The sequence below is a fragment of the Podarcis erhardii genome (genome assembly GCF_964252035.2).
Source record: "Podarcis erhardii genome assembly, chromosome: 3".
NCBI classification, from domain to species: domain Eukaryota; kingdom Metazoa; phylum Chordata; class Lepidosauria; order Squamata; family Lacertidae; genus Podarcis; species Podarcis erhardii.
This window is the reverse complement of record NC_138507.1, coordinates 117,045,872-117,064,291: the sequence shown is the minus strand read 5'-3', so window position 1 is coordinate 117,064,291 and position 18,420 is coordinate 117,045,872. Positions and strand designations below refer to the sequence as shown.

At 42.6% G+C, this 18,420-nt stretch overlaps 1 long non-coding RNA gene across 2 annotated transcripts; it reads left to right on the top strand.

Annotated features, from left to right (window-relative positions):
* The first annotated feature begins 2,880 nt into the window (after positions 1–2,880).
* On the top strand, positions 2,881–16,555 carry LOC309338128. 2 transcript variants are annotated; one of them, XR_014154740.1, is made up of 3 exons: positions 2,881–2,991; positions 14,458–14,575; positions 16,419–16,555. It is a non-coding gene; the product is annotated as an uncharacterized lncRNA (long non-coding RNA). The 2 variants fall into 2 exon arrangements; XR_014154741.1 differs by lacking the exon at positions 2,881–2,991 and adding an exon at positions 13,054–13,179.
* The last annotated feature ends 1,865 nt before the right edge of the window (positions 16,556–18,420 follow it).

Genomic DNA, 18,420 nt, shown 5'->3' with positions numbered 1-18,420 from the left:
GATAGAGGAGGCTTATCCCTTCCAGATTTCAAACTGCATTATGAGGCAAGTTGCAGTACTTGGATCCGGGACTGGATTAAATTAGAAAATACTGATTTATTAGATTTGGAAGGACATGATAACAGATTTGGTTGGCACGCATGTTTATGGTACAATAAAGGGAAGATACATAAAGGATTCCACAATCATATGATCAGAAAAGAACTAATAAAAGTATGGGGGGAAATATAAAGATTTATTAGAGCAAAAAAAACCTTGGCGGGTGGCTCCTACAGAGGCGATGTCAACCAAGAGAATAAATATGAAGGCAAAATGGCTAACATATAGAGACTTATTGATAGAAAGAGAAGGGAAATTAAAATTAAAAGAGTATGAAGAAATTAAGGATGAGGTTTGTGATTGGCTGCAACATTGACAATTAGATGAGATTTTTAAGGAATATAGTAAGAAAGGATTGAGTTATATTGTTTCTAGATTTCAAAAAGAAACAATAGAAGGGAATAATAAACTTAAAGAAAACTTAAAGTTTACTATTAGAATGGGAGACAAAAGACGAAGAGGTGAAATCAGTCATGATTAAATGGGCACAAGATGTAGGATATAACATATATTTGGAAGAATAGGAAAAGCTATGGAAGAGTAATCTGAAATTCACAAATTGTATACTGTTGGAAGAGAATTATATGAAAATGATGTATAGATGGTATATTACACTGGTGAAAATGGCAAAAATGTACAAAATGAGCTCTAACAAGTGTTGAAAATGCAAAGAAAAGGAGGGTACTTTTTATCACATGTGGTGGAATTGCAAATCAATTAAAAATTATTGGGACATGATTTATAATGAAATGAAGAAAATGTTTAAGATAACCTTTGTTAAAAATCCAGAAGCCTTTTTATTAGGTATTACAGGACAAGATATACCAATAGACAAGAAGAATTTATTTATGTATGCGACAACAGTGGCGAGAATGTTATTAGCTCAAAGATGGAAAAGCGATGAAATACCAATGGCAAGAAAAGTTAATGGAATACATGGAATACACAGAAATGGCGAAGCTGAGAGACTTAAAGATAAAGACAATAATGACTTCAAACATGATTGGGAACCTTTTAAGATATTTATACAGAAACAATATATGGAAATGAACTCACTAGTAGGATTTGAGTAATACACTTACAATAAACAAATACAAATAGTAAATATAAATAAAGACTAAGAGACTAAGTACAGATTAAGAAATAAATTTATTTTATCACAGAAGGGATATAAAACTATATGCAGAACAAATATAATACATTCAAAACAAAAAAGGGAACTTGGGAGAATTCGTGGGGCTTATATTGAGTATGTAAAATGTAATTTGAGTTTTTTGAATATGTTAAAATTTGTTTAAAAACCTAATAAAAATTATTATTATTTAAAAAATAACACTGCTGCATTTTAGTAAATGTGGCCTTATACTTAAAAGAAAGAAAAACAGCTTTTTTTAAGTCAAAGAGGCACAAAGTGCTCAATGTACTAATCTGCATGAACTGTTCAGTTCTGTTCATTAGTTTTAGTCATGGACTATAGCATCCAGAAGGGATGTGGGTGGCGCTGTGGTCTAAACCAAAGAGCCTGGGGCTTGCCAATCAGAAGGTCAGTGGTTTGAATCCCCGTGATGGGGTGAGCTCCCGTTGTTAAGTCCCAGCTCCTGCCCACCTAGCACTTCAAAAGCATGTCAAAGTGCAAGTAGATAAATAGGTACTGCTCTGGCGGGAAGGTAAACAGCGTTTCTGTGCACTGCTCTGGTTCGCCAGAAGCAGCTTAGTCATGCTGGCCACATGACCCAGAAGCTGTCTGCAGACAAACACCGGCTCCCTCGTCCTATAGAGCGACATGAGTGCCGCAACCCCAGAGTAGTCCGCGACTGGACCTAATGGTCAGGGGTACCTTTACCTTTACCTATAGCATCCAGAAACGGGGAAAATCACACGCAATATAATTTTTAAAAGGCATTGAAAACAATAAAAATCATGTTTCGAGCTGGCTGGACTCTGAATGTACAAGCTACTGTATTTTACTTCTTTTTGGTGTACTAAGATTTAATGAGGATCACTGGACCTAGACTGCCTGCTATCACATTCATGACTTTAGGCATACTAAATCTGAGGGCTGATGTGCTAGTGCCATTTGCAGACCTATGGGACGTATGGGAAAGGTATTAGACAGGAAGCAAATCCAGAAACTTAAGGATCATAGGTTGAGAATATTCTGCAGAACCAGGGAGCATTCTTCAGAAGGGTCTACTGATTCATAAGCCACAGATGTCCGAGGCTAATTGTGTGTATTGCAATAAATCTTCAAGCTAAATACGACCTGTGTGCTGTGTTATCAAGATGGCAGCCTGGGCTCCCGATACTGAGGACTGCCAGGAAACTGACCTTCCCATTATCCCAAAGTGCATAGCAACCTAAGCCAGAGATTTTGCCCAGCGGGAGGTTTTTGCAGTGCTGTGTTACTAAATGTGGCCTCGTTCTTTAAAATAACAAAAACCAAATAGCAACCTGTTTTAAGACAAAGAGGCACAAAGTGCTCAATGTACTAATCTGCATGCACTCCTCAGTTCAGTTCATTAGTTTTAGCAATGGACCATAGAAGCCAGAAAGTGGAAAGAAAATACAGACAATTAATTTTTTTAATATAGACATTGAAAAGAATTAAAATCATATTTCCATCTGGCTGCACTCTGAATGTACAAGCTACTGTATTTCCTGCTAACACATCCAGTACTTTTAGTACAGCAAATCCTAGGGCTGACGTGTAAGTGCCGTTTGCAGACCTATAAAAAACGTGAGCATGCATACTTTTTGATGACACAGGAAATTGATAGCACTCTTGTTCTCCCTTCCTTGGTTTCTGACTTGAAAGTCCCAGTCAAACTTTAGCAATGCAGATCAGCATCTTTTACATCATTGCCCTTTCAGGGATGCTCTTAGCTTCTCCAGGTAAGCTGTACATCAAAATCAGAATGTTCAGAGATGATGTGAAAATTGGGATTCAATAACCAAGATAGCCGTCTCCTCCAATTCTGCTGAAGACTTTCCCCTCAAGATTAAGATGAAGACTACATGCCCTCGTCTACCTTGCTCTCTCCTCCTCCTTTTCTAGATATCTCTCATTCTGTCTTCACACACCTCTCCTCTCACTCCTTCATTCTTGTTTCAGTTGAGCCATTACTGCTGTCCTCCTTGGAGTCTTCCACCTGCCCATCATCCTGTCTTGCTCAAGCCATCTCTTTACCATGCTGCCTGCTCTCGCTTATAAGGGTGTGTGTAGATGAGTTTGAGAGGTGGATTTCTAAAATAATGGGTTCCCCATTCCTCTAAATTGATAGACATCTAACTTTGAACACCATACGAAATGCAAAGTGGAATGGGCTGATGAATATGTATCCACAGAAAACTCAGGGGAGAAAATCGCTCAGTACAGGCAAAAGGAAGGAGTGTGGAATGGATAGGCGAACCCTTCTTTGGAAGAGAGGAAGCATTAGCAGAACAATATATGAACCCCTTCCCTTGTGATGAATCAATCTGTATGTGAAACAAAATTTTTAAAAAATCTTTCCAGTAGCACCTTAGAGACCAACTAAGTTTGTTATTGGTTAATGGTTTTGTTGGCATTCACACTTCTTCAGATACACATTCAGAAGGATTTTTTAAAATTTTGTTTCAACTGTGGGAGACCAACAAGGCTCCCTACCTGTAACTAATCTGGGGGTGTTTGGTTTCTCTGATTTCTCCTGCTCGTATTTCTGCACTAATCTCTGATTTTTTAAAAAATATGAATCCACACAAAGCTGTGAACATACATTTGTGTGCATTTTCACATACAAATTTCTATTCATCATTTTTCTCCATATATGTGTTTTCGTAAGCAAACACCTCTCATATAATGCATTGTCGGCCCAAAGTACAGAAAACAAACCAGAGGAAAATGCACGCTCAACTTCAGTGTTATTATTATTATAGCGTTAAAGGGTAGTCCATTCCATTCCAAAGCAGCAGCAACAGGTGGTGATCTATAATTATCAAGTAAGAATGGAGGAATCCCTTAATCAATGTTTTCATTTTCTAGGACATGCAGTGAGGACAGAGGCAATAGAATCTACTGAAGATTGCAGTGCAATTAAAGGATTTTGCACTAATGAGCCTGAATGCAACACACCTTACCCAGTCCAAGGAACATGTGGAGAAGGCACATTATGCTGTTTACCGTAAGATTAATATTTTATATATGAACTCTAATGGAACATGTATTTCAGTTTTCACATCTCTGTTCCTCATGTTATAATCTGATGGCATGCTCTCAGAAGTCACTCCTCAACTTGGAGTGAGAAGGATTTGGCTATTCCATCTTTCAAATATGTTTGATGACTTTTTCATATATATATTTTTGTGGTTATATACCACTTTTCATCCACATAGGTCAAGACGGTGTTTGTGGGTCTCCCCTTACCGCCTTATTTTTTAAATTAACAAAGTTGGCAATAAAAAGCCAGAACAACCACATACTGTTTAATCAAAGGATTCATTTGTTTGTTTGATTTAACAGGAATCTTATATGGCTTTATCGTTCATAATTTCTAAGAAATCTACATCCCATATAAAATCCAACATTAAAAGCAAGTTAATCTTGGGGTGTCATGTTTCAAAATGTGAATATTCAGACAGAACTGTTGAGGGTTTTTTGGGGGGGGAGTTCTTGAGCTGCTTTTGGGGGGGTGGAAAAAATTGTTGAGGTTTTTCTTTGGGGGCCGGATCTCAAAAAAAAGGAATTGTGGAGCCTTTTAGTGAATTTTCACCACAAAAATTCACAGGTATTTCCTATTTGCAGACAGTGAACCAAATCGGGCAAAAGTGCAACCATCTCCAACCTGGTGCCCTCCATACATTTTAGACTACAAGTCCCACAATCTCAATCTGCATTGATGGGGGTTGATGGGTCTTAAAGCCCAAGAAAGCTAACACATGATTCAATGAAAAAGAAAGAATAAGAATAAGTAAAAAAAAAAGTTAACTTATTTCTATCACAATCCTTGGAATGGAAATTATTCAACGGCACCTTGCATGTAACACTAAACTACATTTTTTTGCAGAAGACACACTGTATCGAGGTCAGGGGTGGGGGAAGTGTTCAGCCTGAAGGTCCCAGTCCAGTGGCAGATGTGCTATTTTGTTTTTCATTCCCCCCCCCCCCCGTGCATTTTAAAAGTCAGATTTAGTGCTGCATATTAGTTGAATGTTCGGTCAAATTTGCTCATTTGTAAATTTTCATTTGAGAAATTGTCAAAATTAATAAACAAGTCACTGGCATTTTTGTGACATGAAAGTTTGTTGCTTATGGAGTGCCCCCCCCCCCGTGTGTGTGTGTGTGCTGTCTCTTTGTGTTAACACATAAACCTAGTAATCACAGAATATATATTTTTTTCTCTCTGCAGATTTGGTTCAGGGTAAGGTGGAGAGTAACTTTTGCTTATTTCAGCAACTGATATTACCCAAATTAATAGATTGGTCTGCTCTTGTTTGGCATCCAGAAAATACTTCAGTGGAACTGAATTTTTTGAAACATCAACAACAACAACCCTGTATACTATTTTGAATAAAATGTAGTATGTTGCTGGAAAATGCGTGTGGGTTTGTGTTCTTGTGAGATGTGAATCCACTGTTGGGGAGGACTTGCAAACTTCCAGAAAGCTTTTTATTTGTAAAGTTAAGGAAAGCATCAAATCCTTCGTGTTTGTTCTCTGTGGGTATACCAAAAATTCTGAACAAGTTTTCTGCCAAGACTCCCCAAAGTGGTTTAAATGCCATTTGGCTATCGGTTGGTCAAAAGCCACCACTTCATCTATATTAACACATTTCTCGGAGGTATTATAAAAAACTTCTCAGCGGAATGCTGTCATTGACTGGGCGACAGACTGTCCCTGTTGATGATAGGCAATCCGTGATTAGTGGGTTTGGTGCAGGGGCTGAATGGATGGTATATGAGTGGATTCCTTGCCTTTGGGCCTTTGAGGTTCCTTAGTATTCTCTGATTCTGCTGGAGATGCTACCCAGGAATTCTTGATGGATGAGAACTGCCTGAAAGGAAGGGCAGAACTGCCCTTAGAAGAGGCCATCTATTTAGCAGGCTTGTAAGTATATATAACAAAGATACTAGCTCACTTACTTTCTGAACATAATCCAGGAGGGTAGGAGCCTAAGTGACATTTTAGATACACACCCAACTTTCAGGTTGTAAATGTGGTTCATCACCCAGCCTTTCCCTTTAATGTGAAATTGGGTTTTGCATGACTCACCCCTCCACCCTTGAGAGGTAGGAGGGCTGTGTACAGGTTACAAGCTTTGACTGGTACCTGTTTACATGAAAATTTGCTATGAAAAGCTACCCTATCTGTGTTAAACCTGCTCTGCATTCTAGTTCCAACTCCAGTAGTTATTCAGGACCAAATTATATCTCTTAAGAACAAAGTTGTGCTTTCCCCATTCCCATTCATTGCTATGAGTTTTGGTGGTGCCTGCCCTGTGAAATGCTCTCCCATCAGATGTCAAGGAAATAAACAACTATCTGACTTCTAGAAGACATCTGAGGACAGATGTTATGTTTGATGTTTTATCATGTTTTTAATATTCTGTTGGGAGCCACCCAGAGTGGCTGGGGAGGCCCAGCCAGATGGTATAAATTGTTGTTGTGGTTGTGGTTGTTATTTTGTTTTTGTTGGTGGTGGTGGACATAGCAGTCGACACAGAGATTTCACCAAGTGGTTCTTTATACTAAGCTGGAACTAAACTGAACTGCAAACAGCTCAGCCAGCCTGCTTTTATAGGCAGCCGGATGTCGATATTGTAACAATAACAACCCAGTGTTTCCTGCCTAAAGTAACTTACGTGGACCTGAGTGATAACTATATACACAATACCCCTGGTGGCCAGGGTGAGAACTTCAATACATAACGCCCCTCCCCACCAAGGTAAGGCATTTGTTACAACCATAGTGGTTCCATTACATACAGCAATACCCTAATTGGTTTCAGTAAGGCACATAAGCATATTAATTGACCCTATAGCTTTACATGTGCAGTTTTTCTGGTGAACATAGTCTTTTAAATAAGCTGGGCACTTGGAAACCCTGCCAGACCACCGAGGGCCAGTACCAGAGTCTGGGTGGCCGCCCGATTCTGGATGCGACTGTGGTGCGACCAAATGTGGTATTGACCCCGAGTTCCCTGGCTCTGCTGCTGTCGAAGGAACTGCCACAAGCAAACATGGTGGACAGTCAGGCACGGCAGTTCTCCAAGTCTCTGGAGAGCCAGGCAGACCCACTGAAACAGCATGGCACGGCTCCATGCCCGCAGTTTGTGAGGAAGATGTAGGTAGAGCCTCGCCTTCCATTAGTGACCGCTCTGGAGCTGGGGCCACAGTTGGGGGCACAGCAGTAGTGTCCAAATCCCCAACCCTGCACCTTAGCTGGTCTATGTGCTGGTACCACAAGCATCCATTCTCGAGTGCCACCTGGTACGAACGAGGCCCTGTGACTCCCACTACCATGGCCGGCACCCATAGAATGTCCCCCACAAAGTTCCAGGCAAAAACCTGATTCCCTGGAATAACGGACCACGGCACGTTAGTACAGCCTGGGGGTTCAGCCACACCAAAGTCCAGACGGTCAGGTGGAGACCGGAGGCGACAGCCCATAAGCAGTTTGGCCAGGCTCCGGCCTGTGGCTACATGAGGGGTGATGTGCTGCACAAGCAAGTGTTCAGTGACCCGTTCATGCCAGCCCCTCTGTTCCAGGCACGCCAGTGCCTCTTTTGCTGAGCACACCATTCTCTCTGCCTGCCCATTGCTGGCCAGGGGAAATTGTGCTGTTAGGGCATGGCACGTGTTGATGGTGCAGTCCTGTGCAGATGCAGAGGCTACATTGGTGGCCAATACTGGTCTGCTGGGAGGTCTTCAATTAGGAGGAGTAATGAAGCAGGAGCCGGGCCTCCACAAGCACTGGAAGAGGGCAACGACTGAGAGCGTCGGCGTGGCCCATCAATTTTCCCAGGCAATGGACAAGCTGGTAGCTGTAAGCTGCCAGAAGGACAATCCATTGCAGCATGTGTGGCGAGAGGACCGGGGGAGTTGGTCGATCACCGGCGATGAGGCCCAGGAGCGGCTTGTGGTGATGAGGTTGAAGATTCTCCTGTGGAACCTCTTTACTCCAGCCACAAGTGCCAGTGCTTCCTTGTTGAGCTGGCTGTAATTCCATTCAGCTGGAGACAGCATGCAGGAGAAGTAGGCAAGCGGTGCTTCCCTACCATCTGGAAACCATTGACTGAGGATGGCGCCAATGCCAAAGGGCGAGGCGTTGCAGGCAAGGACCAGCGGCCTGGCTTCACTGTACTGTACCAGCACACTGTCTGATGAGAGGAGGGCTTTGAATGCATCGAAAGCCACCATTTTCCGATGACCCCAGGACCACAGTACCTTCATGCTGAGGAGGTGGTGTAGAGGCTCGGCTAGCATTGCTTTGTGGGGCAGGAACATGTTGCAGAAGTTCAACAGCCGCAGGAACACCTGCAACTCTGCCTTGCTTTTTGGAATCAGGGCCTGCTGAATGGCTCGGATCTTGGATGCCATCAGGTGGAGACCAGAGGCGTCAATAAGGTAGCCCAGGAATTCCACCTGTGGAACGGCGATCTGGCACTTTTCTTTTTTCACCTTGAGCCCGACCTCCTGGAACCTGGTCAGCACGGTGCGGATGCGCTCAAACAGCTGCTGATTTGAGCCTGCGGATACCAACACATCATTGAAATATGGTACCATGCCTGGAAGCCCCTGCAGGAGATGCTCCATGAGGCTTTGAAAGATGCCAGGAGCCACACTCACCCCGAACTGTAGCCGGCAGCACCGGAACGCCCCTCGGTGGGTGACGATCATCTGAGCTTCAGCGTCATCGTCATCAACAGGCAGTTGTTGATAGGCTTGGCCAAGGTCCAGTTTAGCAAATACCTTGCCATCACCCAGGGAATGCAGCAGGTGGTGGACGACGGGAACCGGATAAGCGTGCTACTGAAGCTCCTTGTTGATTGTGGACTTGTAGTCTGCACATATTCTCACTGACCTGTCCGGCTTAACAGGTGTGACGATGGGGGTTTCTCCCAATCAGCTCCAAAACGCCTTGTGCAATCAGCTTGTCAAATTGTTCATCCACCTTAGCTTTGAGAGAGAATGGAACCTGGTGTGACTTTAGCTTGATGGGGCAACTTGCGGATCAAGGCTAAAGGAGATGGGAGTACCAGTATATTGGCCCAAAGTGCCGTCAAAAACCTTAGCAAAGTCTTTGATTAGGCCAACAACCTCCGTGTCGGAAATGCAGTTGATGCCGGTGACTTCCAGGCTGAGGGCATCAAACCAGTCTAGCCCTAGGAGGCTAGGCCACAGGCCTTCAACCACCACCAATCGGAGCAGGTTCGAAAAATTCTTGAAAGCGACCCTGAACTGGCCGATGCCTACCATGGGGATGTGGTTTCCCTGGTAGTCTTTCAGATATATGCGGTGTGGGTTGAGTTGCTTCTTGGACAGCTTGAACACGAGTCTTTGATGGTGCTCCAGGATATGACAGACAAGGCAGACCCGGTGTCAATCTCCATGTCACACAGAGCTCCTTCGATGAGCACGGTGATGTGTAGCTTGCGAAGCGTAGGCAAATTGGATTGGCCAATTGAGAATCCGGACAAAATTGGTGAGGGCGAAACAGCTTCCGTTGGTGGACCAGGGTGAAGATTTGTTCTTGGGAGACAGTGAAGGGGCATGTTGGATGGAGTAGATTGGCAGGCCTTAGCGATGTGGCCCCTTCTGGAGCATCGCCGACAGATGGCGTCTCTGAATTGACACTTTGTATGGGAATGATTGCCTCCACACCCAGCACATTCTGATTTGTCCTTGTACCTCTTTTTGAACTTCCTGCACTCCTGCTTCGTCTGGTATACATCATTGTGTTTGCTGGGGGGTGCTACATTACTGCTGGCCTCCTCGTGGTGCACTGGGATTAGCTTCTTATCAGGATGCAAGCTGCTGTCCTTGAGAATCTCCTGGGCGAAGAGTTCAGCAGCTTTTGAGGCTGCAGCCTCCTCAATGGTCTTCTGCAGTGTGAGGTCTGGCTTGGTGAGAAGATTGCAGACGGTTGTTCCAAACCCTGCAGACAATTTAATTTGAGTTCTAAGTCTCAGAACTCACAGTGCATTGCGGCCTTTCGGAGGGTGGCGATGTAGCTGTTGATCGACTCCCCCTCTGCCTGGTCCTGGTGGTAGAACGCATTGCAACAGCAATTTTGGACAGCTTTGGAGTGTAGTGGTTTTTGAGCTTCTCTTTTAGCACGTCCCATGGCGCTGCCTGGACTGCTAGTGGCGTGACCAAAACTTGGGCTGTCCCGAACACCTTAGGCCCACAGAGGCTGAGGAATAGGCCCCGCTTATGCTTCTTTGACCCTTCCATCAGCTTGTTTGCTTGGAGGTAGCAGGTGAGTCCCATGATTCAGAAGCTGGGGCAAATGGCAGTAGAGGCACAAGTGAACCATTGTTCCGATGATGGATGGAACACAGTGCTCTAGCCAGTACAGTCAGCTCTTAATTGGGTTCTGTTCAGCGATTTCGCTCAGTGTTTCAGCTCAGTGATTCCCCTCAGTGAGTGTCCGAATCTGGCTGTGCTCTGATGTCCATCCAATCCCATCTTCGCTGCCATTATTAAGTTGTGGGTGGACATAGTAGTCGACACAGAGATGTCTCCAAGTGGTTCTTTATAGTAAGCTAGAACTGAACTGAACTGCAAACAGCTCAGCCGGCCTGCTTTTATAGGCAGCCAGTTGTCAACATTGTAACAACAACAACCCAGGGTTTCCCGCCTAAATTAATTTACGTGGACTCAAGTGAAAACTATATACAAAATAACCCTTGTGGCCAGGGTGAGAACCTCAATACATCATCATCATCATCATCATCATCATCATCATCATCATACCATAACTTTATATATTTTTACTTTGATGCCAATGGTGAAACAGCATTCTCCACCACCCAAACACTCCTTAGGATTACCACTGACAAATGTCAATAATTATTAAAGGTTTTATTTTATTTTTGAATGGGCAAGGTGAATAATGCCAGTCCACATGGTTGAAGCCGGAAGGGGATCTCAAATTCTACAGCAAGAGAGAAAAACCACAGCAGAACACATTACAACTTCCCTGTCTTCTAAGAGACTTGATGTCCTTAGCTTCTCCAAAACCTAATGTCCAAGACTTAATGTTCAGAACTTAACATTTACTTACATGTACGCTTTTTGGATTAATGTCCCTTTGAGAAGGAGAATGATGAAAGAAAAGCACAGTGCCTTATTCTTCAAGAGATAAGGTGTTCCAGGGAGAGGAAGCACTGGGCAGTACATTAGCTGAAGGAACTTTTCAAGGTTCCCTGGATACAGAGATATATTGTATATTACTTATATTAAGAACCCTGAACCATGCCTGTCCCACCCCTGTATGTGGCAAAGCTAAAATTTCTACCATGCACCTCGCCATTTGAGTAAACTAATGGGATTTCACTCCTGTTGCTGTGATCCCAAAATGACGATTCTAAATATTTTTCATGCTTCTTCTTCATATGGAAAGTGTCCAGGGACACACAATAGCATCATAGTATGATGTACAGGAATCATGCTTTCCTGAGAGGAAGAAAAATCTTGGAAAAATTACTGAGGCAAGAAGGGGTCCATGGCTGCAGTCCATGCATATTCTTCAATTGGTAGGAAGAAGCACAAAATGAGGTGCAACTTTGGAGATTTCCTCCACTATTATCTGAAGAGAGCATTGCTGCTTTCCTTGTTGCCACAACTTGTATTCATTCTTTGGACTTAGCTTGTAATATTTGTAGTGCATTGTAGTCTTCTACTACTTTGTACATGCTTACATTGACAGTCATTGTTGCTTTTAACAATAAACCAAATGAGGAAGGAAGAAGGTAAACTAATACCAGGTTGCCTTGTCATTGAATATACACTATCAGCTCCATCTCCATTTTCTAGAGCAGCAGCAGGTGTCCAGCACCCAGAGAGGATAATTAGATCCTCTGAATACCACTTGTGGGTGTGGCACACTACTGTGGTTAAGTCTTATTGGTGGGCTTCCCATGTGCATCTGGTTGGCCACTGTCAGAACAGGATCTTGGATGAACCTTTGGTCTGATACAACAAGGGTCTCCTTTTGAGAGCCAATGTAGTATAGTGGTTAAGAGCGGAAGACTCGTAATCTGATGAACCGGGTTCACGTCTCTGCTTCTCCACATGCAGCTGCTGGGTGACCTTGGGCTAGTCACACTTCTTTGAAGTCTCTTAGCTCCACTAACCTCACAGAGTGTTTGTTGCGGGGGAGGAAGGGAAAGAAGAATGTTGGCCACTTTGAGACTCCTTCGGGTAGTGATAAAGCGGGATATCAAATCCAAACTCTTCTTCGTCTCCTTTTGGTCATATCTTCTTGCCAGTCATGGGAGCAGTGGTGCCGAAAACCTGAGGACTGCCTCATCAACCAAAAATGCACAGCAAACTAATCCACATATTTTGCCCAGTTCCCCCCGAATACTAAATGTGGCCTTATTCTTTAAAACAACAGCAACAAGGAAACCTTGTTTTAAGACAAAGAGACTCAAAGCGCTCACCATACTAATTTGTACATCCTGTTCAGTTCATTAGTTTTAGCCATGAACTATAGCAGCAGGAAACAGGAAGAAAAATACAGGCAATTTAATAAAAACACAGGAAACAATAAAATTATTGTCTTGAGCTGACTGGACTATCAAGGTACAAGTTAGTGTATTTTACTTCTTTTTGGTGCACCGGGACTTCATGAGGAGTACAGGACTTCCTGCTATCGCATCCAGTACTTTTACGACACCAAATCCTAGGGCTGACATGTAAGTGCTGTTTCCAGACTTATAAATACGTGAACATGCAATCTTTTGGAAGACAGAGGAAATCGAGAGCACTCTTGGTCTCCCTTCTTTGGTTTCCAGCTTGGCATTCCCAGTCAAACTTCAGCAATGCAGATCACCATCTTTTACATCATTGCTCTTTCAGCGATGCTCTTAGCTTCTCCAGGTAAGGCATAGATCAAAATCAGAATGCTCAGACATAATGTAAAAATTGGGATTCATTAACTAGCATGGCTTTCTCCTCCACTTCTGCTAAAGACTTTTCCTTCAAGGCTAATATGAAAGCCATACGGCTTGATCTATGTTGTTCCCTCTCCTCTCCTTTTCTAAACCTCTCTCTTTCTCTCCTTCTGCATCTACTCTCAGCACTTCCCTCCTTCATTCTTGTTTCCCTTGATCTATTGATCATGCTGCTGCCCTTCTCAGACTCTGCCCCATCATCCAATCCTGTTCACACCATCTCTTTGCTATGCTGCCTTTTCCAGATTTATGAGGGTGTGTGTAAATGTGTTTTGAACACGAGATAAGGATTTCCAACATAAAGGATTGTCTGATATTGATAAATATTTGGCTTTTGCTGCCGTATGAAGTGCAAAGCCTTATGTGACCAAATAAATTTCATTGGCAGAAAATATTGAAGAGCAAACAAGGGGAATCAGGGAAAAGGTTTGCCCCGAAGGTGATTGTGTGACCTGTGAGAGCCCTGAAATAACAGAGACGAGACACCAGACATTGGTTTAAAATCAGGCCAAAACTTTATTGACTGCTGTAGGCAAGGCAGGGTAGACATGGCTGTAGAGCAAGGTTCAGTTCTTCATTCCACTTAGCACTTACTGATATGGTACAAGCTGTTGGGAAGTACTAAGCCCCTTCCTGGATGTCACCCCGCATTGAAATCTTGAATACTGCAAGCCAAGCAGCCAAGCCAAGTGAGGATTTCAGACCAGAAAACTGGGAGAGTCAGAAAGGATAGAGGAGGAACTGGAGAAGGAATGGGAAGAGTGGGAGAAGGAAAGCTTTCCTGCATTCCTGAAGAAACTGTCCCAGGGATCAGGAGGTGTCACTGCCGTGGCCAAGGAGGCAGGAAGGTGAGGGCAGCAGCCAGAGGCAAATCTGCTACCCCTTCCAGATTGCCACTTGAGGCAATTGCTTCTCCAGAGGATTGGCCCTGTTCACTGGAGGAAACATGTAATCCATTACGTTCCAATGTCATTCCCAAAGTGGAAAGCTCAGTGCAGACATAGTAACACCTTATGAATGCTGAGTTTAAATCATCTGAAAATTCAGAAGGGCAATACATGTTGAGCTTTGGTATTCTTATGAGAGGGTTAAAGGTAGTCCACTGAAGGTCAAAGAAGCAGTTGCAATGGCGGGTGATAATGGGGTCAGGAATGGCAGAATATGGAAATGCCTTCATACAATAAAATAAAATTTCTCTATCTAGGATTTGTCCATGCAGGGGAACCTCGTCAATGTGTGGATATTGGTGGGACTTGTGGGACTAAATGTGAGAGGATCGTGCGGAGTGCAGTTTGTCCTGGAGAGACCATATGCTGTGTACCGTAAGTTTCCTTCTTGGTTTTTCAAATCCATGGAACTCAAATGGAACATGTATTGATAAAATAAAATGCTTAAAGCAAATTAACCTCAAAATTTAAAACGACCTGCTTTCTTTCTCTCTCTCTCTCTCTCATGTTTAAATTTATGCCCATTGATTAATTATTCATCTTTATTGCGGTCCAAAGACCCATAACAGAGATTCAGAATACAGATTCACAGACAACCCCCTGGGAGAGGAAGACCAAGACAATATTTGTTTAGTCTTAAGTATGATGGTCTTTGATATGTATGACTACCAAAAGAAACTTTGCCACGACCACTGTGATATCATTAGACTTGTCGTCCAGAAGATATTTTGTATAGTAGGCTTCAGATTTACCCGGCCGATTTGCCAGTAGGCGTTTAACGTTGATTATCTGCTCCCAGTTAGTGGGCAACATTTATTTCATATCCTTTTTCAATTGCATTTTTTTCAATACAAAACTTCGTAAAGCTTAGAAGGGACTGCTCAACGTATGTGTTATGTTATTTTTACACTCACTTTCATTAATATACATTTTCTCTTCAACTTGATGTCTCACTAAGAGTTTTCTAATATGGTTGCAACAAAACATAAAATACCACCATATACTTCCCATTTCCCCAAGCAGTAAGAATCATGTATGATTTGGGCCATTTTTAAAGCATTTGCTTTATTTACAATTAATGAAGTGCAAACCATTCGAAACCTTGTGCCCTTTAGATGTTTCGGATTGCAAGTTCCCATATCCCTGTCCATATTGATTGCAGCTCACAAGTATTGTAGTCCAAGACAACTTAGATATGAGTCAATGTTCAGACACCTTTAGAAAAAGAATAAGAAAATGATTACCTGGAGGAGTTGGGGTGGGTGGGTGAATGCGAATAAGTGGAAAACCTAGTTTAATGCTATTAGTTATATTTCATAACCCCTAACATCAACATTAAACTATGTTTTTAGCAACACATACAATGCACATACCCTCAAACATTTCTCTGATGGAAATGGAAATGTCCTATTCCATCATAATAATAATTATATCATTTATACCCTGCTCATCTGACTAGATTGCCCTTGCCACTCTGGGCAGAGTGGCAGAGACATTTTTATTACATAAAAATGTAATAAAACGTAAAACATTTAAAAACTACTCTATACTGGGCTGCCTTCAGATGTCTTCTAAAGGATGTATAGTTACTTATGTCCTTGACTAGTGGGTCACATAACTCCATATCTTCCAATGAAAATAGGGACATCATACCATGCCCTCCAACATGTCTCCAATGAAAATAGGGATGTTTTCAGAAAAAGTGGGATCAAATCTGAAACGGTGAATTTGGGACTGTCCCTAGAAATTAGGGACACATGGAGGGTCTGCAGTACATTGAGGCCATGCGTCGTGAGATGTTTTTAAAAAACCAAGCTCCATCTTTCCTTTTGAGCATCCATCCAAGGGCCCCATCCCATTGGTGGGTGGAGTCAAAGACAAATGTGGGTGTGGCAATGAGAATAATTCTGACTTTTGTATGCATGCATGCATGCATCTCCCTATCTTCCTTCCAAGCAAGAGGAAGGGATTAATTCAAGGACACATTCCTGGCAGGCAAAGTAGATCCAGTATTTTGAGTTACTTTGAGAGAGAATGTGTAGATCGAGCTGCCAAGGGTCAGATGGAGAGGTCTGGAAGGCCACATTCAGACCCTGGTGTTGAGTTTCTCCCCCACCCCCCACCCCAGTTCAGCCTACAGAAATGTGTCTGTGTGTGTACTCTCTCTATGAACACTTAAACCTGTGAATCACTAAAGAAATCTCTTTCCTTTATTCAGAAATCCTTAAGATTAAAATGGAAAGAAACTCCTGCTTCTTTCAGCAACGGATATAACCCAAAGAATGAGATTGACGTGCTGCTAATTTGGCCTGCAGAAATACTTCCAAGATGTGGGGATTTTGAGAAAATTTGTGTACTATTATGAATAAATATTTGATATGTTGCTGGAAAATGTGTGTTAGTTTATGCCTTTCTGAGACATGGATACCCATTGTGGACAATTTGCGAAGCTACAGAAATCTTTTTATTTCTAAAGTTTAGGTCATCCATGCCTGTTCTTTACATGTATACCACAAATTGTGCTCAGGTTAAATAACCCTTTTCTGCCAAGACTCACCATTACTGCCAGTTTGGTTTTAATGTCATTTGGCCTGCAACAATAACAACACATTTCACCAAGGTATTAGGAAGAACCATGAATAGTTACTTTGAGGAAGAGACCTATCACAGATGTTGATTTCCTGCCATGGCAGGTCTCTGGTCTACATGAGCTTTCACGTTCTTCACGCTGTTCATTCTACCCACAAATCCCAGTTGAATGGGAACTGCTTGCATGGAGGCGTAGAACTGACCTTTGAGGGGGTCACCCATTCTTCAAGTCTGTAGCTACCTATAATACAGCTAGAGGGTAATTTACTTCCAGAGGAATGACTCACGTGTATAAAGGCCTGAGTGACATGTCACACACACTCCTGACATTCAGATTGTTGATGTGGTCATACAGTCTTTTCCTTTTAATAAAAATTGGGGTTTTTCAAGTATATACTAATTTCATGACTCGTCCTTCTGCCCATTGATTGATGGGTAATAGGGGTGTGGACCAGTCTCAAGACTGGGATTGTCATGAATGAACCTGCTCCAATGAAAGATTTACAGTCAGATAAAGAAAGCAGGCAGAAAGAGAGGGAGTTAACTGCACAACAGGAGGTTTATAGCCCAGAGACAACTCCCCCAGACCTTAGGAAAGCCAGCTGATAACAAAAGTGCTGGCAGCCTGTCAGTGGGCTAGTGAAGTACAAAATACAGAGACTAGAAATGAAATCAGCTCAGAGGGAGGAAATGACTATGGAAGAACATTGTCAGAGAATAAGGAAGGGGAGGGAGCTCACCCCCTTTCACTAAGGTCTCAGCGTATGGGGGAGGCTCCTCAAGACAGAATACGTCACAAGAGGAAGTTCACCTGTTTCTGGTGGCGCTGGAAACACCCAACTTAGAAGGGACATCTTTGATTTATGAATGGATGACTGCAAAAGCCACTCCAGAGAACTCTGTTTGTTTTTGCATTAAATCTTCTTTTTAATTAACTATGCTTGTTGTGATCAAGAGTCCCCGACAGGGATTGTATCTGTCAGGGATTGTATCTGCAATAGAAATCCACCCGGTCTGTGTTACACCTAATCTGTGTCTTCTTTCCAATAGTTATTCAGAAGGAGATTAGGGACCCAGCTACATTAGGTGTGGGTTGTTGTTGTTTTTTTAAGTGCTTTAAATACGTTATAACACTGCAATGGAGAGTTCAAACATTCGGCAAATTGATTTCCCATTATAAGCTTTACAATGCTTTTTCCTGAAACACTTCTTTTGCTGTTTCTAGAGCCAACCTAGGTCTGTTAAAAACAAAGTTTTCTGGTCCTCCAATTCTTCCTAGGGGATTTGGTATGTGCCCAATTTATCCCCCACTCGAGGGTGGGAACAAAACTGCTTAAGAATAAGGCACCGTCGGTTTCCTTCCATTACTCACCTTCTAACAGGAACTTTAATCTGAAGAGTTTGTGTAGCAGTGCACCTCAGAATAGTACACACTGGTGAACATTAGGTCTTTGATATTACCGAGAACTTGGAGAGCATTCTGTGATTATCTAGCTTCCTTTCTCTTCCCCTTGAAAACCCAAATGGCACTTACACGTCAGCCCTAGGATTGAAGATTACGAAAGTAAAGGTTGTGATAGCAAGAAGTCTTGGTCCAGTGCTCCTTATGAAGTCTTGGTACACCAAAAAGA